Here is a 26596-nt window from a genome sequence, read left to right on the forward strand (position 1 = left end):
TTTAGGTAGTAACTTGATGATTGATTTTACATCGTGCATTGGTGAGGTTTCCCAGAAGGCCGGTATCAGTGAAGTACCGATCCTGAACATAAGAGCCCGGTTATCTGTTCAGACATGAGGCCTGATGCCAAAAGAGGAGACTACATGGGATTTTAGACAAAACTAGTGAACAACAGGTGCTTGGCAAGTCCTGTACCGCTTGTCTTTAGTTCTTTGGCTATGGTGTTAACTGAAAAAAATGGAATTTGAAGTATCCTGGGAATGTTTGTATCTACCATCTCTTACATCTTCTTCCTCCTGGCTGTCTGGCATGCAGTTTACCTCCTGCTGCTGCTGTGATCAGTCACCTAAGGGATTTATCACCCCTGAGTGACTGGGCCCTCTGGCTGCCCTCCTGCCCTGACCGCCCCTGCTGCCGGCAAGCAGCCCCGAGGCACATCCTACATCTCCTCCCACTACCTGCGTGGCTCCTGATCACTCCAGAGCTGCTCATTTCCTCTGGTTTTCTCATTTGTGTTTGCCATGCAATTTTCCCATTTTGTTAATTTTTAAATTAAATCAACAAGCCAATAACTTGCTGTAGTTAAAGTCTGGATGTTGTGCATTAACCTGTATAACCTGTCATCTATCTTAATTACATATCATTCTCATCCTTTTTTAAGGCTAGTGAAAAGATCCAGTAACTTTCCTGTAAAGCTTAGATGCTGTGTACTAGGGAATGCAATTTGTTTACTCCCTATGTTCATTATACCTGATTTCCTCCCTACCTTCTACCATTTCACCTCCTGTGTTTTTTGTCCTGTCTTTTCTGTATTTGTTTCAGATTAAATTCAAGTCACAACACTTTGATAGGAGCTGCTTCTAGTACATGTTTCTTTTCAGTATATGATTCCAGAAACCGTGTTTCTAACACCAGGAAGAACCAGTTCTGATGGAAACTTCTACATTGTTTCAAGCTAAAACCAAAGAATAACAAACATCTAATGAACGATGTTCTCAAAATAATAAACACATGAGAAGAAGTACTTCTGAAACTCACATAGAACGCTGAACTTACACTGCATGGTTCAGTTTTCAAATATTTCTAAATATTTTTGTATACTTATAGTTTATTATTAGTCACAACAAGGTTAGCTTGCAGAAATTTTTATTTTAAAAGACTATACTATTTTTTTCTGTTGATTTTTCAGTTCCTTAGTTTTACTAACAGTTTCCTACTTTGACCATAAGCTACTGTTTCTTTTTACAGATTTCTTGTCATCAATATTTAGTTTGCTTTATGGTTTAGAACATTCATCTTAATGGAATATCAGGCTGGCATTCTGCTGCAGACATCTATTTATTTTTAGTTGATGTTTATATTGGAAGGATGATTTACTGGCTGTCTGTTTTCATATCACTGACATAGCGTTTGACAGGCAACCTTTCACAAATTTAACCAATCTGAGCAGGCTGAGTTTCAAAACACATCAAACATAATTCCTAAACTTAAATTCAATCACAAAATAGAAATCTTTTATACTACCCTTTAGATAACTTAAAAATATTTTTTATTTCTCCTGCTATTGTCTTTGATGTATTTTGTACATCAGAGCTTTTCTTCTGGAAAACAGAACAGAAACTGATGTGTTACACTATTTTTTCTTCCTGTGTAAGATTACTGCTGCACTGGTAATGTCAGAGTAGTACGTTATATTCTTTGTGAATGTGCAGGCACACACGCGTGTGTATGTGGGGTGTGTGTGTGTATTTTGTAAACATGACTTTTGTATTTCAAGAAGATAATTCAGAAAAACCTCATTGCCATGTAAAAGCATAACAGGTATTAAATTACCTTCGTGGACTTGTTTTGATAAATCACATAAAACCATTTGGATTACCATGTCCAGATTTTGCTTTCAGTTATTTAGTGACAAATTCTGTGTAACTGCAATTACTTCAAAGAACTTTTGCACTGGTGGAAATGAAATTACATTTAATCCTCAGTGTTTGACTAGAGATATACCTTTACTTAGTGTTATTTTCCTTCAAAAGGTTTGTTTTTCAATCACTTACAAATTTATCTACATTAAATATTTGGGCTAAAGAGTCCCATGCCTGCACAAGCTGTTTCTTTAAAAAAAGTCAACTAAAACTGTTCAGGAATGAAAATGATATTTCATGCTTAATTAAGGAGTTTCATTCTTTACCCTCTGCAGCAGAGTTTGGTCCCTCCCAGTGTGTCTTTTCTTGTCTTCATGGACAATAAGGCCCAAAATTTGCCAAGGTAAAATCTCTGAAAAATACTTAATAGATGCTTGTTACAGCTGGAAAACTATTTTCTATGATGTCCTTTACTAAGCATACTTAGATCTCAACATTTCTCCGTGTGCAGAGCATAGACTGTGCCTGTACCTTTCTTCTAGGTTTTTTTCACGACTAAAGTTAACAAAAATTATTTCCTCTGTGACTGCTTCACCTTCCCAGGGGAGAGACCAGTGATTTTCTGCACAGCCCTGTACTACATGTTGGCAGAAGCAACAAAAATCTCCTTATGCAGCAGTCAGCAGAAGTTAAAGGAAAAAAAGGCTATAGTCAAGGTCTACTGAAAGATAGAAATTTAAAGGGTATACAGTTGGTGTGTCAGAAATTTTGCTCTGTCAGTGGACAAAATAATGAGGAAACTATCTGCCTGTCAACCCTTTTCTGAAGGTTGTGAGTAAAAGCTCTGTGAAGTGAGATCATGGCAACAGTGTGGCAGCCGATGGGTTGAGAAGACTAAACTTTCACATCCCAGATGCCAGCTCTTCTCTTCCTGGGTTCCCTGTGATCACCACCCATCATCTTACCTATTCTGGTAAGAATAGGTCTTTGCGAGGAAGAGACCACAACCTCGACTTCAGCTGTATCTGAACGTCACAGAGCCCTACTAGTAGCCTTTGCTTGTGTATCAATTTTGCTTCCAAAATTATTTATGCACACTCCTATTTTTAAGTGTATTGTCTTCAATAACAAAACATTAGCAAGCCAAGAGTTTTGCACCATGGGTGTCAGCCAGCATTCAGTGGGCACTGAAATTGGTATTTTACAAAGCCACATTCAAAGAAAAGTTTCCCAGGCCTCAGTATACCTCATAATTGACTCTGTCCATGCTTTCTTCTAGACAAGATTGCAAGTAAGAGGCAGAGCCAGAAGCTGATGGTAGTACTTCTCCTTCCTTCCTACCTTCACAAGTGTCTGTTTAGCCTGAAACTTAGGACTTGAGGGTATCCCAGAGACGGTCTGCTCGTTATCAGGACTCCTGTCTGTGGCAGCTGGAAGGTTATTAAATCAGTACATGGTAGTATAAAAGGGAGGGAAATGTTCCCCACAAAAACTGCATGAAAACTGAGCACAGTGGTCAGTGTCATGATTTTGGGACAATTTATCTCAAAGAGATCCCACAAGGTGAGACTAAGCTCTCCACCAGGCTATGTGACCCTATCCAAGACTGAGGCTAGCATGTGCCAACTCTGCTTTGCATTGTACTGCCGAAGAACAGGACACCTCCCATTGCTGCAGTGCTGGCAGTGGGCTTGTTCCCAACCAATGACTTGAGAGAAAAATAAAAAGAAATTTATGTGTCTTGCTAAAAGCCTTGCGTGATGTAGTGTATCTAAAGTGCTTCTGTGTCTCAGGATTATTTTAAGCAGACCAGAAAACATGGTTACAGTCAAGATAAAAACCTTGCTTAATACTTCAAATTTCAAATACTTTTACTACCCTCCTTCACATCTTTTCCCGCATCTTTATTAAAAGTTGTAAATATTTAGCTTCTCCTGCTAACAAATAGTGTGACAGTGAGGAATTCAGGGACAGGAAGAAGAGAGCATGGTAAATGGGAGAGACCTTTCAATACTTAAAGGGGGCTTACAAGAAAAGTGGGGCCAGGCCTGCTGCGATAGGTCAAGGGGTAATGATTTTAAATTGAAAGAGGGTAGATGTAGGTCAGAAGATTTAGATTAAGAAGAAATTCTTCACTGTGAGGATGGTGAGGCACTAGCACAAGTTGCCCAGAGAGGCTGTGGATGCCCCATCCCTGGCAGTGCTCAAGGCCAGGCTGGATGGAGCTTGGGGCAACCTGGGCTAGTGGGAGGTGTCCCTGCCCATGGCAGGGGGGGTGGGACTAGGTGATCTTTAAGGTCCCTTCTAAGCCAAACCATTCTATGTTTCTATGATTCTATGATGCATATAAGTGAGGAAAGCTGAAGTCGCATCAATATTATTATTATGAAACAGGATGTGATAAAGAATTAGCACTAACTGAAAAGCATTGCTATAGAATATCACAAATGCAGGAGTGGAAAGTTGCTCAACACCACAGTTTCTCAGAGGTTAAGCAGAATTTCATGCACAACTTGTTCTACACTGCCTCCAAATTGCAATTTAATGCTATATTCAAACCTGTGCGAGTCACTTGTTAACACTGGAGGGGTATGAATTTTAGGGATGACAAAAACATGGAATTAACAACTGTTAGAACACTGGCAGCATTTTATTCCATCAAATGGCTTAACCATTTATAACTTTCTTATTTTCTAAGGTGATCCTATTTGGCCTTTGCTGGTTGCTTATCATACCCAGAAATATTCAGCTGTGTGGCTTACATAGTCTTATCAATCTTTTCATTCATCCTTTTACAAACACTTTGGGAATGCCTCCACTCTAAGCATTAATAATGTTACTTGCTGTAGGCAGATAGCTGTAACATACATGATCATCAGTTAGCATCAGAGTCCATTTTTTTCCAACAGAAGAAAAACAAAAGCCTCGCTGCTGAGAAATTCCACTGTTGTTGTCTCATACCCATTCATAAGCTATAATCTACCACACCAAGAAGAGGATAAACAAGTTCTTGATACTGCAGTGATCCACATTTTATGAATTTTCTTTTAGCCTTAGTTGGGTTATATTTCATTTCTTAACTTCTTTGTTGCACCAGAGTGAGACAAGCTAGACTAGACATTAATGCTGTGCAGATGTGGTCTCTCACATAGCTCTAACAAGGTAGTTCAGTCTTGCTCCTGTCACCCCGTTGACAGAGAGCCTTTATTAAGTCCTTAACAGTGCAGATACATGCATAGCACAGGCATAGGCCAAAGTGTACTCTTTGTGTGAGGGAAGAACAGCGTCTGTGTAAAGGAGTTGTGGAGTTTATGTAGAGTTAAAGATTTCATTTAACTGAGCTCACTACCCATATCTGCAAAACCACATGCTAGAGCCTGTGGAGCTGCAGTAATGGAAAAAACGTGAAATGTATGCTTTGGTTTAGTACAAGTGAAACATATTTTGAGAAGAGGTGGGATCTAGTCCATGTCTGATGCTGTCTGGAGTAGTTGGAGAATTGCTCTACATCTGTTTAAGTTTCAGCTGCCACATGTTGGAAAGAATTCTTTCTTGTTATCTCTTACCTTTCATTTTGGGGGGAGAGGGGAAGGGAGAGAAAAATATTTAAGCATGAGGTTTCTTCCATTTTTTTACATACTTAAGTGTCAGGGTAGCGGTGGGCCTCCATGATAAAAAGCATCTTCTAACTGCAAAGCCAGAGAAGACACACAAAAACTAAGATCCAGACTTGGCTCTTGGTCTTCTCTGGTCCCTATGTGGCCCTAAGACATAGCTGAAGGGAGGCGAATTTCAGTTTAAATTACCTAAAGTAGTGAGAGAGCTGTAATGCATCTTACTGGAGCAATGATTTTATAAAACAAAACTGTGCAGCATCCCTCCATGTGTGGGAAAAGGGCCTTGAAATCTGAGGTGTAAAGCCCCAGGATTAGGTCCAAGGGTTGTGTTAGGGGATAGCAGCCTAGCCCAGTAAAGTCTTGTTGCAGTTGCCTTTTAAAAGAGATCTTTGAGCAAACTATCTCCATAATCTCATCAGATTTTGTTTCAGGTCTAGGTTATTCTTTCCAAAGAGAGCTTGAGAGTGAATTAATGTTTATAAGAGCTGAACCATCAGAGGATGGTGTAGCCAAGTCTGTACTGGTCTGTACTCCGATAGCCAGAGAAGCAATTCTTTACTAATCTTCAACTTTCCTTATATGAATGCTTGTTTGCACATTTAGTGTACTCAGCTGGATGTATTCTGACATGCTAAAGTAGCAATGACAGTTAAAAATGCCATATTTGTATCTGTGACTACTTTAGGTATTGGAAGTTTGCTATGTAAAGAGGCAGGTGTTTACACAAGTTGTCCCATGACCAGCAGGTATAACCAAATATTGTTTCTTGTTGGCTACATCCATTACATTGAAGTAAAGCAGCTCTGCACTATCTGTCCCCATACTGCAATGCCCTCAGGAGCCTCTCATCCCTACTATGATTTTATGTTGCCTGGGCTAGCAGTGTAAAATCATAGACTAACAGAATAGCATCATAGAATTGTTTAGGTTAGAAAAGATTTTTAGATAATCAAGTCCAACCATTACCCTAGCACTGCCAAGTCCAGCACTAAACCATGTCCCTAAGCACTGCATCTACATGTCTTTTCATCACCTCCAGGGACGGTGACTCAATCACTTTCCTGGGCAGCCTGTTCCATCGTTTGACAACACTTTTGGTGAATTTTTTTTTTCCTAATATCCAATCTAAACCTCCCCTGGTGCAACTTGAGACCGTTTCTTCTTGTCCTATCATCTGTTACTTGGGAGAAGAGTCAGATCCCCACTTCACTACAGCCTCCTTTCACATGGCTGTAGGGAGCAATAAGGTCTCCCCTCAGCCTCCTTTTCTCCAGGCTAAACAACCCCAGCTCCCTCAGCTGCTCCTCATAAAACTTGTTTTCTAAACCCTTCACCAGCCCCATTGCCTATCTCTGGACACGCTCCAGCCCCTCTGCGTCCCTCTTGCAGTGAGGGGCCCAGAACTGAACACCGGGTTCAAGGTGTGGCCTCACCAGTGCTGAGTGCAGGGGGACCATCATTCCCCTTGACCTACTGGCCACACTGTTTCAGATACAGGCCAGGATGCTATTGGCTGCCTTGGCCACCTGGGCACGATATGGGCCACCTGGGCAATCATATGCTATAGCTGATTTGGGGTGATGCATGGACAGATTGCTCAGCAAAATGAACATAGAATGGATGGGCTTTTCCCGCTTTTCCCTCATCTAGGCACTTAAGTTTTTCTGCTGCTCATCTGTCTCTTTTAACAAAACATGGAATTTAATATCCCTGGGACTTCTGCTCTCTTCAGGTTCCATTGCAGTTAAGTCAGTTGGTAGAGGAGAGGGGAACTCAATGATAGACAGGAAAAGCATGAGCTACAAGTCTAATTTTCTTAGCTAAGCAAGATGTACAAATGATATCAAGCTAAAGTAATCAAAACATTCTCCAGTTCACTGACTGTTTCTGAGAAAAGGAAAGCAGTGTTATATTTTAAGATGTACTTGGTTTTAGATTTTGTACTGGCTCTTACACAGCTGTTTAAAATGCAGCACAAAATGCAACTTGACATACACTTTATTATTACAAACAAACGCTAAGCAGAAACCATCTGTATCTTCCACTGTTAATGTCTATATGGTGCTGCAGTTGGCCAACTCTTATAATCACATTCTAGACATGAGACACAATTGTAAGTCTTGTTAAATGTCTGTATTCCATGCCATCATTTATGTGTACCATTGAAGTTAAACTTTAAAATGCAGGTCGTTGTTCTGAAGATTCAGAGTCAAAACACTTCAGAAATGTTGAAGACTGCATAATTTTTTAACTTGCTCAACAACCTTGTTGGTTTCAGTTAATCTTTAAATCTCATGGGTCAAACAATTTCTGCTAGCTTACATATGGTGTAGTCAGTCACACTGCAGTAGAGAGCATTTCAGGAAGTGAACACCAGTGAAGTATTGCCCCATGGCTTTTGTTCTTTATGGTGCTTTATACTTACCTGTAGCTACAATGACAGCCGCCTGGGAAAGGAGGTGCACACGTACCGTTACCACCGCTCTGTGCTCACGGAAGGGCAGAAAAGCATGCCTGCTGACAGACAGCTGCAGCCTGTGTAATCCTTGCATTTCGGGCAGGGTACATGCAGCTCTCATTCTGGCAGCAGTGGCTTACTGCTATGTATCACTGGGAGATTTACCTAAGTAAGATTGCAGAACGGAGCCAGGGGTTTATCATGCACATTTTACTTTTACTTACAGTTTTCAGGACATGTATGTCTCTCTCCTTTGAATAATCCATAAAGTCTTCAAGTAGGCAACGTGACCTAGTCTGCCGAATGATCTCATGCTTTGTCAGATGTAAAATATTATCCAAAGTGAATGAAATGAGATGGTTTGAAGTTTTGAAAAGATGTCTCTGGAATGTATGAACATATTTGTTTCATCTTCCACATGTAACCCAAATAAAGAGCCCATTATGATGTACTCCACATAGTATACAGTTCATTATGTTCAGCAACATGTCTCTCCCTTCTTGTATTAAAGCAAAGTATTCTCTTTCATCTCTGTTCCCGTTAAAGTCTTGCCACCTTTTACTGCTTAATAATTGAAGGCAACCTACTACAGAAGCTTAGTGTTGGATGGCTGCCTGCACTAATAATATGAAAAAGAATCAAGTTATTATTTTTGATGGCTTTAGTAGTTATTAAAACTGAAGACTGTATGTCATGACTCCAGGAATCTTTTAACTCTGCCACTGACTTACAAAAGAAACCCTGGCCTTGCTGAGGTGAATGGTGACTTCTGCATCACTGTAACCTCTGCTTCAGTCATCAAGTCTTTCACTTTCACAGTTTCTCAAAGAAATCATGAGTTAAGATTGCTATTATTATCTATTTTACAGATAAGTTAATAGAATTACATTGATTAATCAACACGACTCAGGTACAATATTCATTTCTTTGTCAGAATCACATAGCACCTATGTGTTGACATATATGGGTGAAACAACTTCTGAAGTTCCTGTAAAATTGGCACACTTTTTACATATATGCAAATTTATATATATATATTTGAAATTCAAATATGTGTTTATCTTAATCCTTCATTATGAATTTCAGAACAAGGTAATTTTCAGATATATTTATTTTGCATAGACAGATTTTCTGAACAAATGGATCTAGTTTGAACAAAGACTTCTCAGTCACCTCTGTGGTGGTTTTATACATTTTGACAATTTTCTTTTTTTTTAAGTTAGCTTTCGTGGCAGCATGGAAGCTAATTCAGGGGTGAATCTTTCACAAGACCAGGAAATTCTTTAAAGCTTGCTTTTGCTCATTTTGACCATGATCATAGCAAAACCAGCATACAAAGAACTCATGAAATTAGCTGGCATTGTACCTTCAGTCATCTGCATTGTTAAAACAAACAAACAAACAAACAAACAAACATTATTTCAGTATGGCTTGTATCCATACTAATGTGGAATCTATATTTCACTCAGGTTTTTATTTGTTTGGAAGGTCATTTCACATGTCTTTCACACACAAACGGAGAATAAAGAGGATGTGAAAATTGCTGATCAAATCAAGGGCCCCTCGACATTAGGATCAGCACAGCAAGGTTTTGTATGCAGGCTTGTCCCTTCATTTTGTCAGGGGAGACGATACCCAGGACTAGGCTGCACTATGACTATGAGGAACATAGTCACGAACAGAAAAAATCCAGCATGTAGTTGTGAGGCTATGACAAAAAGGAATTTAAAAGAAATCATAACACTAATTAAAGATATGTAGCTATGAATATGGAATCCTTGAAGCCTCCAACACTTACCATCGATAAAATATGTAAAATATTTTTCATTTTACCTATACCATATGCTTCATATTTCTGTACGTAGGAAATCTGAAAGAAGCACTCAATTTCTGGAGCATTAAATGCCATTTTCCAATTTGCCCTCTAAAATGAATACCTAATACAAAAATTAAGGCCAAGCAACATGTAAGTGACAGAAGACTGTATCCCTAGAGCAACAGCTGAGCATAAAAGCGAACATGATAATAACTTTGACTTATTCAACTCTTAAACATAACTTAGGGTGCAATTGCATTTGGATGAGACAATGTCTAACCTTGGCATACAGAAGCACTGCTATGGGCCAAAGCTTTTGCTCTCTTGCAGTTTATGTGTCATTATTATGATAAGCTTTTCTATTGTGATAACTCAAGCATGTGCAGTTTCCCATTCAAAACAGAACCAACATAGCTTTCAATAAACGGAATAATGTATACCCTGAATGTCAGATACAACACCAATCATTAGAAAAATCACCATACGTGCAAAAATCATTGAACATACATGCCCCAGGCCTGCTTACAAATGTCTTTCCTTCAATAATTTATCTATTGTTAATAGAGCTCACCAAACACACATTTTGCCTTCACATAACTGGCTGAGATGAAATATTTACCTTTGTGCTATGCAATGTATAAAACAGCCATGTATATATCATATGTGTGCAAACAAATAAAATACCAAACATGCAAAGAATACATCCAGTTTGAGATTATAGATTCTGCTGTCCTAATGTTGACCCCAAACTTCCTTTTGGTACATTGGCAGTTTTCAATGGAAGGGCTGATGTAATTAAATCATGAGAAGGGCTGCATTTATTTTCAAAACTGGACAGTTACATTTTATGACCCTGCTTAACACATTGTTCGAAACAGAAGATATTAACTTCAGCTAGGAAATCAAATACATTTTCATGTTCAAAAATAACAATTTTACACAAATAGGCTTTGGAATAATATCTCATGGGTAAGCTTGTTTTGAGAGAAGATTAATTGGAAAATTACATAATGTTGTTAGTAAGCAATTAAAATTCAACTGAGCCTTAAAATTTGCACCTTAGGGAACCCTGGTTGAATTTACACATATTTCTAAAATAAAAGTACAAACTGCTTCCAAAGTGCTGTGCCATGCCATGCATATTTAAGAGTTTTAAATGATCCATTTAGCCTTGCTTAAAGGTTCTTGGGAATATCACTTTAGATTACTGACTTCAGAACGATCAAAAAATGCTTGTCCTCCACGACCAAAGGTAGGTTTTATTATACTCAGATTTTGCTTTCTTCACCTGTCTTAATGACTCAATTTTTAGAGGAGTGATATTGGCAGTGGAGAATTTTAGGTCTGTGTGATGGTAGGTGTTGGATTGGGGAAAAGTTTAAAAACACCCCCACCTTCTATGCCTTTTGAGACTGTGGAGAAGGTAGAATGAAATACAGTGTGCAACAGAAAGCTGCTAGGGGCTTTGCACACCCGTGTGGAAGTCAAAGCCGGCCAGGGAAATGGCAGGAGAAGAGGTATGGTGGGGCTATGCCATGGGAAGGGGCGATAACTTCAGGTGAAGTGTGGCTGAGGAGCACGGTGGAGTTGTTGCCCAAGAAATGGCACTGGAAAGTGACACCTACTCTGATTTGTTCCAGGAAGGTCACAGACTGCAAATTTATAGCACCAGAAACTTCTGAATCATCTTCCAGATAGGTTTAGTGTCTGGACTGACGGTAATTTTTTTTCTATGACAGCTTCTGGGAAAGTGCACCGCGTTCAGCCACCTCCTCTCGGGCTTCTCCACAGCCCAGGGAGCACGGCCGGGCTGATGCCAGGGAGGAGGAAGGGCTGCAGAGGGAATTGCGGTAACTTGGACTGTTTCGCACCATTCACGAGCTGCAATAAAGGATGTGCGAGTTTGAAAGCGCAAGAGCTGGCTGCTGGTCAGGAATCCTCTAGAGGGCGAGTGCTCCCTGTTGTATCTTAAAACCTCCAAGCAGGATTTTGTCCTGTGTTACAGTATGGCTTCTAGGCTTGTCTCATTTAAAACTGATGTTATCACCCTTTCTTATGGCAAAGCCTCAGCTTAACCCTTGCTTTCTTACCCATCACACTTCTGGTTTTAGCTTCCTTCCTTTTACCACTCCGATCACCTCATTGATTGTGCTGCCGGCCAAAAGGAGCTTTCTGTTGAGACAGTTGGCCGTGAGACAAGCTGTGCGCTTAGAGCTCATTAGATAGGTGGGATTATATTCTAAAGCTAAAATCTGACACTGCAGCAGAATGATAAAACTCTTCCAATGCTATTCACTGTCTTCTCTGAAAACTGAGTGCAGTTATTGCATGTGCAATTTATAATTTCCTTTTTGAACGACCCAGGCTGAGATGTGGATTTCCACTGAAATCATGCAAAATTCATAAAATGTGGTCTAGCCTAGGTTTTCATTGCTTACCTTTCTACAAAACTGGCCATGCCATGCCAGAGTTGTGAAATGAGTTTATTTTAGCTTTAAACTGAAAGCAAAATACAGTGGGTTTCCAAACGGATCTGAAAGGAGCTATGATTTGAAGTGCCATACAAATGCTGACTGCTCTGAAAAATCAAGCTGAAGAAATTTCAAGATAGGAACAAAAATAGTCTTTTTCCTAAAACAGGAAGAACAATATACTTACAGCACAGTGTAAATAAGGCCACGCTTATGTGATACGAGATGACTCTGTGCTCCAGATTCCTCTGCTAGCTTCAAGTAGTTTGGTATGGCTAAAGAGCAAAGTGCATTCCCATGTGGACATACTTGTCTGATTACAGAAACAGTGTGATTCTTATACCGTGGCAAAATCATCTCCTTAAGACAAGAGCAACAGGACACTGAAGCATTTATAATGCTTCTAGTTTTGCAACTAGCCTGTCCAGCACTCCACTGCTTGGTGTGGACATACCCAGAGTTAATGAATATTTGTGAAAAATTGAGCTATGACTATGAAGAATAGCATGCAAAGTCTCATGAAAAGATGAAGCATCCTATGTACCTTTATGGCTTTAAACAGCACACTAAATTAAATCACAACAGTGATGTCCTGAGGATTACTAGGAATACCAGTTTACTATTCATTCTCAGCACTAAACAACACTGTGAAAATGATGTTTTGTGATCAAAGGCCATATTCATTAATTAACAATTAGGTAGGAATCTTCAGTCTTATATTTTCTGTGTGCTTGGTTTTGTATACCAGTTAAAAATCTCTTAACTTAGTTTTGTGAAATATAGTGCAAAGGTAGGTGTGTAGTCAGTGTCTAGGGTCTCTCTAAAACAGAGAGGACCCCTGAGAAATGCCCTACTTGGCAGCCTGGGAAAGAGGTAATACAGAAGGAAAATGACTGAACTATGAAAAAACCCAGCCTGACTCAAAGCCAAGACTGCGGAGGCTCTGTAAAACTTCCTGGCTGTTACAGATCCAAAGGGAATGACAAACCAGAAGAAAGCGGAGGCCTCTCAACTTCAAATATAAGAGAACAATGTTTGGGCACTCACTGATCAGTGAATACTGCCCAGTGCAAAAAAATCATTCTTTAATTAAAACCTGTCCTGTCTGCCAAGGGAAAGGGCACCATGTGGTTGTGCTGGCAGCTAACTTTAACAAATAGATTGTAGGATTCTCTATATGCAATATTTTCTTAAAGAACTGGAACATTGTGGTTGAAAGGAATGAATGTTTCTGCCCTTTGCATCCTTCAACAGAGGGGAACACTTACTGTCCTGTGAGGCAACAGCCAGCTAGGTTTTCCCATGTCCATTCAAGCTCTTGCACATCTGCACCGAATTAAAAGTTATAATTTACAGCTAAATATATGTATGTATGTAAACTATGCATTTATTAATTGTAGTTTTGTTTAAAGGCCATGATTAAAGATCAAAATCTTCTTGCCTGAAGGACTTCACATGAAAATGAAAGGACAGTCTTTGTCCCCAGACTGGCCAAGTGAAATCCAATTAAAATATTTCCCCATCATGAGCTATAAGTATGATTAAGCAATGCCTTGAAATAAACATAATGAAAACATTATCCATCATTTTCAATTGTGGTTTTCCAATTAAATCAGGGCATAACCTATTTGACAATTATCATGCAATGATGTCTGTCCCTAGTGGTAAATAAATATCAGTTTGACTTTGGTATAATGAAAGATTTTATTTTTTAACTGTTGAGGCACGCATGTGTGTTTGGAACCAGGCTGATACATAATACATGCGACTTGAGTATATATATTCCACTTACTGGATAGAAATCTAGTGTGGAGTGTTTTCTCTGGGCAAAGTTCAATACAAAGGAAAGGAAAAAGGGGCCGGTATTGTAAGGGATTTTTAACTGCTCTGAAAATACTTCATGTGTTGGCAACGGAAATCACAAGGCAGAGTGCTGAATGACGCAGGGTGGCAGCACAGATCAGCAGTTCTGGCTTCTGCCTGTTCAAAGGATAATAACCCCCCTGTGCCCTCCTTACAGAAATCTGTGATTTTTATTGGGGCTATTTTGTTCATGCCTTACTGTCACCATATGATCGTTTTCCTTAAAGGTCGTTCACCTTAAATGGGATTGAAGACAAGCTAATCTCCTATGGCTCAGTCTAGCTCTAAATGAAATCATTAGTGGGTGAAGAAACAAGCTCCTAGAGAATGCTTGTTCTAGAAGGGGTAAAATTAGACATCCCAGGTGAAATCCTGATATTGCTAAAATTAAGTGAGTGTCTTGTTATTGACTTTAATGGGACCCAGATTTCAATGCTAGGCTAGGATTTTCAGGAGATCAAAGGGAAGGACAGTAAGATTCAGGCATTTAAATAATTTAGTCACTTAGATTTGAAGACAGTGTTGCAGAGGAGTGATCTAACTTGTTTTAAAATCCTAATCCCAAATCCACATTTAGTGGTCTTGCCGTCACTAAACGACCAGGTTCGTAGGGGTTTTGCATGTTTGCGCTCCCTGTTGATTTAATGCTAATACATTGAGGAAGTGTGTAACGTTACCTTTAGGCACTGGAATTTCTATACTTCAAAGGGTTTCAGTTTGAAAATGTAATATATTGTTTTATTTGTATTCCTGTTGTGTGATGATACCAACAAGGTAAAATTAAGCTATTATTTCCAGCAGAAGTAAACTTAACATTTATTTCTCCTTAGCTAGTACACAGAAATTCGGGTTAATTTCTGTATTCACGTCAGCTGCCTTGTGCATCTGGGTTTCCATCCCACAAAGGCTTATGCAGCTTCTTAACTTCAAGCATGCCAGTTTTTCCATTACAGTCACATGAAATTACTTCCATATTTAAAGTGCATGTTAGCAGGATCAAGGACCTTAGGTAATACACTGTGAGATAGTGCACGTTTTCTAAATTCTGTGACTCAGTGGGGTGTAGTAAATGAATAATGACCTTGCATTTTTATGTCACAATGTCAGCATTGCTTTAATTTTAATCCATTGTACTTATCTTCTCAGGAATAAAATTCTCATTTAATAGTAATTTTGAAAAAGAAAAAAACCCTGGGTTTTTCTTTCGTTCGCTTAGTCATTTGTTCTTCTTTTATGTGCGTGCAGCTCTTGTCCATCCTGAAAGACTCTATGGTAACTGGAGAGACAATGAAATTATGAGATCTCAAGAGAAAAGAGACAGAAATCTGAACAAATGAGAGAAGAAAGGATTTTTAGCCACTGTTCACAACTCTTTTCACTCATTTTGACTAATCTACTGAGCAGCAGTGTCTCCAAAACGTTATCTGAGAAAATAGATTTTTTTTTTCTTGATACAGCTAACACTGAAAATAAGTGGTTTTTTACACATTTTATTTCTTGTCTTTGAATTAAAAAACAAAACACTTCACCCGTCCTTTAAATGCTGCAGTGAAGGTAAAGGTCGAGTGCTTTATCTTCATATAAAGATGATTACAATAATCTCCTTACATATTCCTCTCAAAAAGCTGACTTTTCAGTGCCCTCCATATCTTTCTTGCAGTCCTCCTTTGCTTCTGGACATTCTTGCTTCATTCCCATTTACTAGGAATGCATATAAGCACACTGCTTTGGTCCAAATGACTGCACATTGCACCCACTATCATTAGATACAGTGACGATAATAAATGAAAAAGAAGTTAGCTATAAGCAGGAAGAATTCTGCGATGAGTTGAGGCAATCTGTGTCAATGTCAAAAGGAGGAAGGACATTTGCACAGCATATATTATGCAGCTCTAAACACTTTCTTGAATACACATTCTAAGCACATAGTCCTTATGATAGAGGTTGTAAGGGGATTTTAAACTTTTATTCCTCAGGGCTCCATCCTGCAATGTGGTGTTGAAAGGCTTCAACACTTTCTGAAATCATGAAAGTGGTAGCAAAATATTAGCTGATTTAAATTATCATAGATCCATTGAAGTCCTTCCCCTTATTTCAGTAATAGTTTACACCAGCAAAAATCTTACTCCTTAGAAGAAGGAACTTAATAATTCTGGAAGCTGTTCAGCCCTTTACAGGATCAGATCTGCAGACATCAACAGCACCATGAAACATATTCCCAAGAGGCAACTGGGATTTCATACATCTTGGGCATCTGTAGGAATTCTGGTGCTAAGAAAGCAAGCTGCATAATTTAAAGAGGGAGAAAAAACTAAGCAGTAACTGCTTTGTTAATAAGATGGCATCTAATATTTGAAGGTCTAATCCTGTCATATTCTGATGCTCTCAGATTAGACAGTAAATGAATTTTTAAAATAGCTAAGATGGCTAGGGGTAATTACAACCAAATTGTCCTCAGTATATTTTTTAAAGAATGGTTGATCATTAAAAAATTGCCCAGAATAGGTCCAGCTATATTATCTCACCTCCAAGTAAAAGTACCCAAGATGATTCTAACAGCACAGCAGAGCACTGAGAGTTTTTATGGAGATGTGAGGTATAATAGATAATCTGACAAATGTAACTATTATGGTTTGAGCACACCACCAAAATAGCTCCCTGCCTTCTGGAAAGTAACAGTACGTTTTAGAATAGCTCAGACTCAATTCATATTGATCCACATAAAGAATAATGACCAACCACACTCTTTCAGTAGAATTAATCCAATCTCTTTCCCTACTTCCCTTGTTGAACCCTCAAGAGAAAATTATAGATTTCTTATACTGTTATGCTCATTCACTTACGATGTGGCAATGACCTACTTTCTGTTTAACACAGCGAACATGGAGCTCTGAATGTACGAACATACAACATTAGGCTTATGCATACAGAGTTGTGATTGTCAGAGATAAAATCTGACACCCAATAAATCTTTCATCTTGAAAGGAAATGGTGCTTATTTGTATCTAAGCACTTGCAAGCAATTGCAGGTAATCCAGATGGAGAATCAAAGCCGGAGGAGCTTTCTGTGGGAGATTCACATTTAAAAATTCTAGGCAGAAAGTAGTTTGGGTTTGATTTGCTGGGAGATGCATGGGCACTGAATTTGCACAAGTCTACAAAACTGGTCTCTTTCCAACTCTCTGTGACCTTGCCTTTGGTCATTGCAAAAGAAATGCTAATTAATAGAGCATAAAGTGTTGTGTTTTTTTTTTTTTCTTGTAAGTCTCTTACTTGAGAAGGATGCAACCTGGAGGGGATGTTGATATTGGTTATTATAAAAATCAAATAACATGTCTCCTCAAATGCTACAATCTTGCACATGTACCGGAAAGAATGGAAAGCCAGGTGATAAATAACAGGAAAGTTTGGCTCAAAGGCTTGTGAACTGCAATGTAAACATCATACCTCAGAATTACAGGCACATAAGCAATATGGTTGACACATGATATGCTGGGGTTTATGTCATGACTGCTTTTGCACAGGGCAAAGCTGTAATAATCCTGCACAGTTTTATGCCAAGAAGAAAACTGATTTGCTTGAAATGTGTGAAATTAGATGATCCCACTGTCAATGAGTGATATCCTTCATGTGAAGGCAGGAGGAATCAAAAAAGTAGTAAAAAAAGGATTGGAGGTTTGGATATTTGGCTTGAATAGAAGAAAACTTCAACTGCAAAAACTCTCTGCAAATGGAATTTTCACTGGATGATTTTATTTTTTTTAAATGACAATCTGACTTTTTGTAGGAGGTAATTTTAAAATAAAAATCAGTATTTTGCTCAGAAGCACTGGGCAATACTTTGTGACATGGATAGAACTTTCATTTAGATTCCTCAAAACAAATGCAGAATGTGGTGTATACAGATTTTGATTGAATTCGTATTACAAGGCAGATTTTTTTACTTTTCTGTTCAGTCAGCATTCCCCCAGTGTCATTATAAGATTTCTGGTGAAGCTGGGTGTTGCTCACTATAGATAAAGTTATCAGACTGGCTCTAGGTGAGTAATTAAGACTTATCTAGATGAGAACATTTAGCCAAAGATAGAGTTTAGCTACTTATCCTGGTGTGCATGCCCTAGTTTTATACTATTGTAAGCTTGTAAATCATGGCTGCTTGACAGTGGGCGTATATAAAAAAAGTCTAATTCAGAACTTCCTTTATTTTCTACTGTAATTTATTAGAAATGTAAACTATTTTTATCTACACAAAAAGTGTAAAATAAGTATGAAAATGGAAATACCTTTATTTTTTTATATGGTCTTATGATAAAAAAATATCAACAAAAACTTGCATTTTTACTATTTCTGGGATCTTTTAAAGATCAATTTTGTTTTCTTTAAATTGCTCCCTTTCTCATATTTAACAAAAACAAAGTTTTCCCTTGAAAATGAAAAAAACCTCCATAATAAGTGAAAAGCAATACTGCTAAAAGTAATTTCTGGTGACAGATCCTTAGATTTACTTCTAATGTGCATATATGACAACACATTTTTAAAAGTTTAGAGCTATACCTCCATAGCTGCCACTTGCCCTGTATTATTTGACAACCAAATTTGTTACATTGCATCAAAGAACATGATCACTAGTCATTACTGACATGCCAAGTTTCAAATACAAGTTTATCTGGTTTTTAAGTGATCTCTCGGGTGGTGGTAGGGGGAAGTGCTGATATCACTCTATTTCACAGTGCAGAAGTATGTTTTTTCACCTTCTCATAATTAAAAATACCTAACCAACTTTACTCATGCTGTAAAAGTTAATTAGCAGCTATTATAACATTCCTTTTACTTTCTGACAAGCCGTATGTATATAATTATAATTTTACATCCTTTCATTCAGCACATTGCATCATCTGAACCTGCATGGTAAATGAAAATTATTGTCTCTGTGTTTTCTAGCTATGTTAATGTTCAAAGTCACAGTGAAATGTCCTTCATATAAAGAAGTTTAATCCTAGAGTAATTAGGTTCTTCTTTCATCTTCACTCACAAGATGGAAAAGTGGGGAAAAAAATGCAAACCACTAAAAACATAGTCATTGAATAAGTCTTTCCATGATGACTGTAAGCGAACAGATAGACCGCAAACTTTTTGAAACAGTCAAAATAAATCCTTTCATGTGGTCTGGATCTCAGAAACAATGTTTGAAAATGTCATGTATGAAATGAATAATGTTGGAAGTAAGACTGGTACACTCCAGCAGCTTTGTTCATAGTGCTTTCTAGGTTGATTGAAAACAATCAGCTGGAAAGACCTGCGTACACAGGGAAATGACACAAGTGGCCCTTGCTAAGATATCTAATTTCCTCTTATTATGCTAATTAAAGAAAATTGCCTTCAATAATACAAAATGATATATCTATATTGGTTCAATTTAACTAATGTTCCATAGCTGCATAGGCAATCCATGAAAGCAAATAAAAAGATAGTCAGCAGAGAATTTATGGAGAGTGTGAGCAAGTCTCCAAAAGGAGGGCTGAGGTTTACAGTTTCCCCGCTGCAGATCCTGCTTTATGCTGTTCAAGGTATTTTCTACATTCTTTTTCTAATTTTATAATATAACAATGACTGACTCTCCTGATAAATCTGTTTCAATGGAGACAGTATTTCAAAGTGACAAATGCTATCTTTCTCCTTTGACAAAGAGAAAGCCCATTTTTTTTTGTCAGAATTATATAATTTCACTTCCGAAGAACAAGAACAAATATAAGAAAAATGTGTTTTAGGTTTGTCTCAAGCTGCTTGAGATTCAATGTGTATCTTTTAAGTTAACATTAATAGAATTTCAATCTAAGCTGCCTTAACCCTGATTTAAAGTGAGTAAAATAAGTTATGCTGCAACTACATTATGCAATGTGGAAAATACAGTGGCTGTGGTCTGAAACATAGTCTTGTTTCCTGATTCATTTCCAAACTCTTATTATATCTTTGTGATATACTTCCATGTAATTTCCATTTGTTTCAGGAGACTAAAAAACAGAGCAAAATGTATGGTTATTGAAGTGTTCCCATTTATTTTGAGCATCAAATCATTCTTTAAATCAAATGTAACTTTATTGATTGCCATGATTACAGTTTATGTTCCAGCAGTGACTATGAGAAATCAGTATTTCCCAAATGATACTGCAGAATTCTATCCTTTGCTCTCTAAATGGGGGGAATCATGAACTTATATACAAAAGGGTGCAGTACTTGGAAGTTTGTTGACACTATACGGTGACCTGGTAACTCTTGCAGTATAATTTGTCTGTCTATGGGTGTGTTAGGTATAGGTGTGTTAATTTTGGTGACCGTAAAGCTTATACCATTTGAGGGAGGATCCATTTCTTTACTACGTTAGTGTTTTCCTAGCTATACACAGGAGCCTTAAAACACACGTACTGACAGCCCATGAACTACAGTGGTAAATAATGACACTATGGGTGTTAACAGTCCCAGAGCAACTGCCTAGAAAAACTGAAGTTAGGCTTTAACTTGTGAACTGAAGCCCATGTGGGAAGTGAAAGGACTCCCAGCAATTCCATCTTGGGAGCTGAGCCTGTCATCTACAGCGGCAGAAGGACCTTCTGCACTCTTCGATGCTTGGAAAAGATTTAATTCCCAAACTTCTTAAATCCTTACTTGTTCTGCTTAGATTGCCAACAAGTGAACCAGTAAGTGCCAGTTACAAAGTGGTTTCCTGTTCAGGGAATGAAGTGCAAGGTGTCGATGAATTTCATAACCAGCCCTTGAGAGGTTACGCTTTGATTAGGTTTAAACTGGTAATCAGAGCTGAAAGTTTCTGCCCAGTTGCTAGTCTCCTAAATCATTAAAACTCCCACCTCTGGGCTAAACTTACCATCAGCAGCTTGTATTTTAAGTTAAATGAATATTTAGAAAATTAATTTAAAGCAAAGTGGCAGCAAGATGAATGAATGAATTTATTTTGTGGTGCTGGCAGAAACATGGAAACTGGACAAAATAAAATATTTCAGCTTTGCTGGCAAGAGATTCATAAAAGAAGACTGTGTTTTTAAGTAGTCTGGCTTTTAAATAATGCATGTAAACTGTACATTGGGTTCCAGTCAGTTCACCTATTTTTTCAAACGATGACTTGTTTTTTTTCCAAAATCTCCAGTTTCTCAGAAGTAGCCAGAACTCACACTTCATCTTCTGACTATAATCTCATTGGAGCTTTATCTCTCTGCATGTCTATACCGGCATTTATGGGGGGTTTTGTGACCATACTATCCAAACACATCACAAGATTTAGTTTTGCACTTACAGTACTCTTTTTAGGGTTTTTTTTCAGAATTTCGCAAATATTGCAATATAGAATAAAAATTCTCCAAGGTCACCCATGTTGTGAAACCATACATTTCAGAGAGATTGTATCACCTGCCACTCCATGCCTACATTATTCCAACATAAAATCATGTATTCATTGTGATTCTTCTTTTTTCCTTTCTTTGTGCAACATTAAAAACCTTTTAGAAATTAGTGATGGAGCAACAGCTTCTCTTTCCTGTTCTATTTACTTACAAGCAGAAGAGGGGAGGGGAGGGCAAAAGAGCCAAACACCAGAACCAAGAAGACTGCTGGCACATTTTCTAAGTTCAGAGTGGAAGATCAAGGCAGGTTTCAGATGCACAGTAAAAAGGATGGGAAGGCAGACAATGGGGAATCAGCTTCACACCCAGGTGGGGACAGACTTTTCAGTAGTGATAGGACAACATGTAACGGTTTTAAACTAAAGAGAGTATATTTTGGTTAGATATTGGGAAGAAACTCTTTACTGTGAGGTTGGTGAGGCACTGGCACAGGCTGCCCAGAGAAGCTGTGGATGCCCCATCCCTGGCAGTGCTCAAGGCCAGGCTGGACAGGGCTTGGAGCAGCCTGGTGTAGTGGAAGGTGTCCCTGCCCATGGCAGGGGGGGTGGGACTAGGTGGTCTTTAAGGTCCCTTCTAAGCCAAACCATTCTATCAGTCTGTGATTCTATGTTCAGCAGAGCTTCTGAGGTCGGCATAGATGGCAATGTGCTATTAGTGTACACAAGGGTATGTACGGGCTGAAGGCCTGTACTTTGGATCCCAAGGGTGGATCTAAAGAGCTAGTACAAATATACTCCCTGTCCAGTTTATTCTATATACGAGTAAGAGATGCTGTTTTGGGAACAAATCACTGTGCTATTCTCCAATTTGTCCAGCATGCTTAGCGCCATCTCTACCTGATCCATTCAGACTGCCTGGGGGAAATATTTTGCACCGTGTGCTTACATGTGTATTTGCCTGGGGCAAATCTTGGCCTTTGCATGTGGTCATGCCTGTAAAGCTCAAATAGACCTGGAGATCTGAAAAAGGCCATGAGCGTGCAGTATTCCCAACTACAGACTGAAGAGAATTGGTGACAAAAAAGTTACAGTTATGAGATATAGCATAGTAATACCATTTATCCATAATCTGTGGAGTTGATTCTTCTTCTCATATTGGAAATTTTGCCAAAAATAAACTGCTCTGATGAGAGAAAAGAAGTATATAAAAATTAAAAGCCAGGCAGCAAAGATTTGCAAGAGGTCATTTCGTGCTGAGAGAAGTAAATGATCTTACAGTGACTTAGGTCAAATTGTGCAAGCTTACTGATGCTTTCCTTAGAAGAGATCTATCTATCTCTTACAAAATCTATGTTTAAGTTTTGTTATGTTACCTCTCTTGAACTTCATTTGGTGGAAAAACTAGTTCTGATAATACCATGAAGACAAAGCGACATCAACAGAGAAAAACCTGTGCTCTTTACTGAGACGATAGAAATTCATTATTCACAGCTGCATACACATGATTTTGAGTTCTAACAGCCAGCAATTAGTTTAAACAGTAATACCACCGAGGGAAGCATAACTTAGTTAAAATTTACATTTAAATGAGATCATTTGGAGAAATCAAATGCAGAATAATCTGTTATTTTAATATTTTTATAACATTTCGTAGTAGATTTTCTTGGTAAGGTATTCCTCACAATATAGTTTTATTACTTGCTGGTCTGAAATTACCATGATACGTTTGTACATGTAGGGGGAAAAAAAAAGTCTCACTTACCATTTGTTCATTAACAACCTGATGCAGAAAATTATCTCTGTTCAGGAAAGCATATTAGCCAAATTTAACTGAACACTTGTGCTTGGCCCTGCTGAAAGCTAAGCATGTACTTAAGTGTTTTTCTGAATATAATTGAAATTCTAAATGCATTTATTTGCTTTCTTCAATCATGTTCTCAGCCCACAGTGACAGAAACTAGTTTCAGTTATGAAGTTCTTTGAATTTGTCAGCTATTTTTAATTCTTGTAACCAGTTTTAAAAAAACCACCATCCTGTAGCAAGACTTTGTGGAGACTTTTATGCCAGATAGGAATCTCTTGAGATTTAATGGTGAACTTGGAAATTAGAACAAAATGAAAATTAGACCTTCCTTCTTCTGGAAAGCTCCTTCATTTCAGCCCTTTTTTTTTTTTTTTTTTTTAAATCTGAATTTTTGATCATTACTATAGTTAGAATTTTCCACAGAATAAAAAGGTTTTAAATTGAAATTCTCGACATTCCCAAGTGTAAATAAGTCCATTCAGTTTTGTTTTGCCATTAAGCATTAAACTACATCTGCCAATGAAGGAAAGTATTTTATAGGGTTTCTGGAATCTCTTTTTCCCATTTTCCTACGTAGCTGGTTTTCCTGTCTGGATTTTGTAACATAGAATGTGTAATTTTTAAGGACTCTGGGGAGTAACAGGCTCTCCTCTGTGACAAAATAACATTTGCAGCTATTATCTTAAATAGGATCCAGGCAAGGAGCAGGGGAAAGCTTGAGGGGCACATCACTCTGAAAAATACCTTCCAGAAAGATTGACAGAATAGGACCCTTAACTCCAAACTACCTGGGGAGCACTGTCATCCAGCCTGAGGGGGTAAGCAGGTTTCTGTACCAGGGACTCTTTCCTGGAGTACCTGTGCAATCCTTTGTGTGAGCCAGCAGGTAGCAAGGACAGCCTGCAGGCAGCGTGCAGAGGCACCTGATGAATGTGGCTTGTGCAGTTTATTGTTGAAAATATAGTCACCCAGGACCATATCTCCTACTGGAATGGCTGCAAAAGTGTTGCATCTATGTCCACAAGCCACTTTTTCTGCTGAATAAACTGAGTAACACTATGGCGGGGTAGACCAGGAGCCTGTAATGAATGACTTCATTATCTGTTCAGCACCTAGAATGAGCAAGTATTTCATACAGGACACAGAGTAAGATGGGTCTGTGACAGAATGCATTTATATAAAGACATGATGGAACAGCTAATAATGAAAAACAGTTGCATACACAGAACAAGAAGGTCCAGAACACAAAGGTATCTGAACTGAATTTATATTAGTAGTGAAGAGCTCTGTAATCTATTAATTATGGAAGAATCTCCTCTTTCATTTCTTATTTTTATCACTATTATTTCTTATTTTCCTCCTTTTTTGTTCCATTGACTTATGGCAGTGGTTTTTAATACATCAGTAGCATGGCATTTTCTGACTCAAAGCTAAACCGGGCTCTTGGAGCTTTCTTTTCACCACTAGACAATGCTAATAAAACCTCTCTTGAAAAGCATGAGGTAAACCTGTTTCGAGATGGGTAGTTGGATGGGGATCAATAAGGCCTGTGCCAGCAGAAATGTTAAAAAAATGTAACAGTGAATGGTCAAGGCCAAAAATGATGTAAATTAATGAAAACTTGGCCATCCTCAAACCCCAAACCCAGACTCATCACTCATTCCTGATTACTGCTGCGAGCTCCAGCGTAATAAAACAGTTTTAAACAGTCTCATTTTGACATGTTTATGCATTTGTGATGCACTCTTGTCTCTATCTGAAAACGACCCTCTGGCAATGTCAGCAGACAGAGAGACCAGGAAGTGGGATAGGCATGGAGACTCTCATCTCTAATGGTCATCTGTCTGCCCTGGTCAAGAGGGAGCAGGGCATTAAAGGCAGCCAGCTCGGATACTGCTTGTACTGGCCTCATCCTTTGGTCTCCTGTGTACCGAGCCATGCCACTTAGAGAAAGCACAAAAAATCATGGTTAAAAATGTCCCTCTGAGGAATTTTAACAGCTGAAAACAATGCTGAAACTTACATCATGTGTTGAATTGAGAAATTTCTTTTAATTACCAAGTCAGTCTTTGTTGCAACCTCTTGAATTTGTGGTGTTGGTGTTTGTTTTCTTTCTTTCAGACAGTCCTTGTGTAGAACCATAGCTTTCCTCTTCGTTGTAGGCAGAGTAACATCTTGTCAGGTTTTATTGTAACAGTTGCCAACAGTTTTAGCTTAGAGTTAGTGGAAACCTGAATTTGAATAACTTCTCAGGTTTTATGCAGCACAGACATGTTACGCAACCAGGTGGTCAGGCTGGGTGGAGTTATGGATGATAAATATTTGGCTACTTGTCTTGATCGGTTGATACCAACTGAGGAGACTCATGTGAAAATGCTGCAGGATGGATGATTTGGGGCCCAACAGCCTCTTGGCTTTAATGGGCTTTGGATCAGACCCTGAGCTTCCAGCAGACCTTTAGATAGTCCTTCTGCTGAGCATCTGTGGAAGGGTGTGAGTGAGAATTAGATCTTTGCTATGGAGGGAGCTTCACTGCAGATTGTTCATGTGAAAAAACCCATCTGAAATGGTTACACAGGTACTGTTTTTTTACAGTTGAGCTTTCTTTGTTATGTTGTATTTGAAAAAAATAGGCTTTCTGCTACGCTGTTGCAGCTGGCAAGCCCTTTGCCAGCTGATCCAAACATAGAATTTGCAGTCCCCAAATCTGCAGGCAAGGATACATCTATCTTCAACTTCTTCCATACTGAAGTACATTGACACAACCTGGCTTTGAGAAAAAAACTGATCTTTGCAGAATGTGCACACACACACAAACACCTGCCTTCCTTGTGTAACCAGAAGTATTTGGCCTTATAAGAGCAGTGAATGAGGTAAATATAGGCTAGACTTATAGTTTCAAGAGTTCATACCCATCAAAACTGACATGATACAAAGACATATTTGAAACATTGCCCTTGATTTAGATAATATGACCGTTGTTGTCTGTAAGGGATAAATCAGCCTTTCCATCTCCAGAACTGCATTTGAATTTTCCAGCATTTTTTAAAAAAATAAAATATCTGAAACTGCAGAAGGAATCACTTTTAGGGTATTTCCCATTCTGAAGAACTTTAAAAAATAAAAGTATCCTGCTGTAATATTTTTAAAACTAAATGAAACAGCCTTCAGTTGTTTAAATGGAGCATGAAATTTATCCAGCCACTTGATTTTTAAAAATTATTAAAATTTTGACTTTCTGTTCTGTAATGGAAAGGAAAATTTTCAGATCTCAGTTGGAAACCTTCAAAAGTCCTATAGGACTGACTTTTTTTTTTTTTTTTTTTTTTTTCCCTTCTGGCTCTGTCACTTAT

Source organism: Falco punctatus (genome assembly GCF_963210335.1).
Source record: "Falco punctatus genome assembly, chromosome: 4".
In the NCBI taxonomy this organism is placed as follows: Eukaryota; Metazoa; Chordata; class Aves; order Falconiformes; family Falconidae; genus Falco; species Falco punctatus.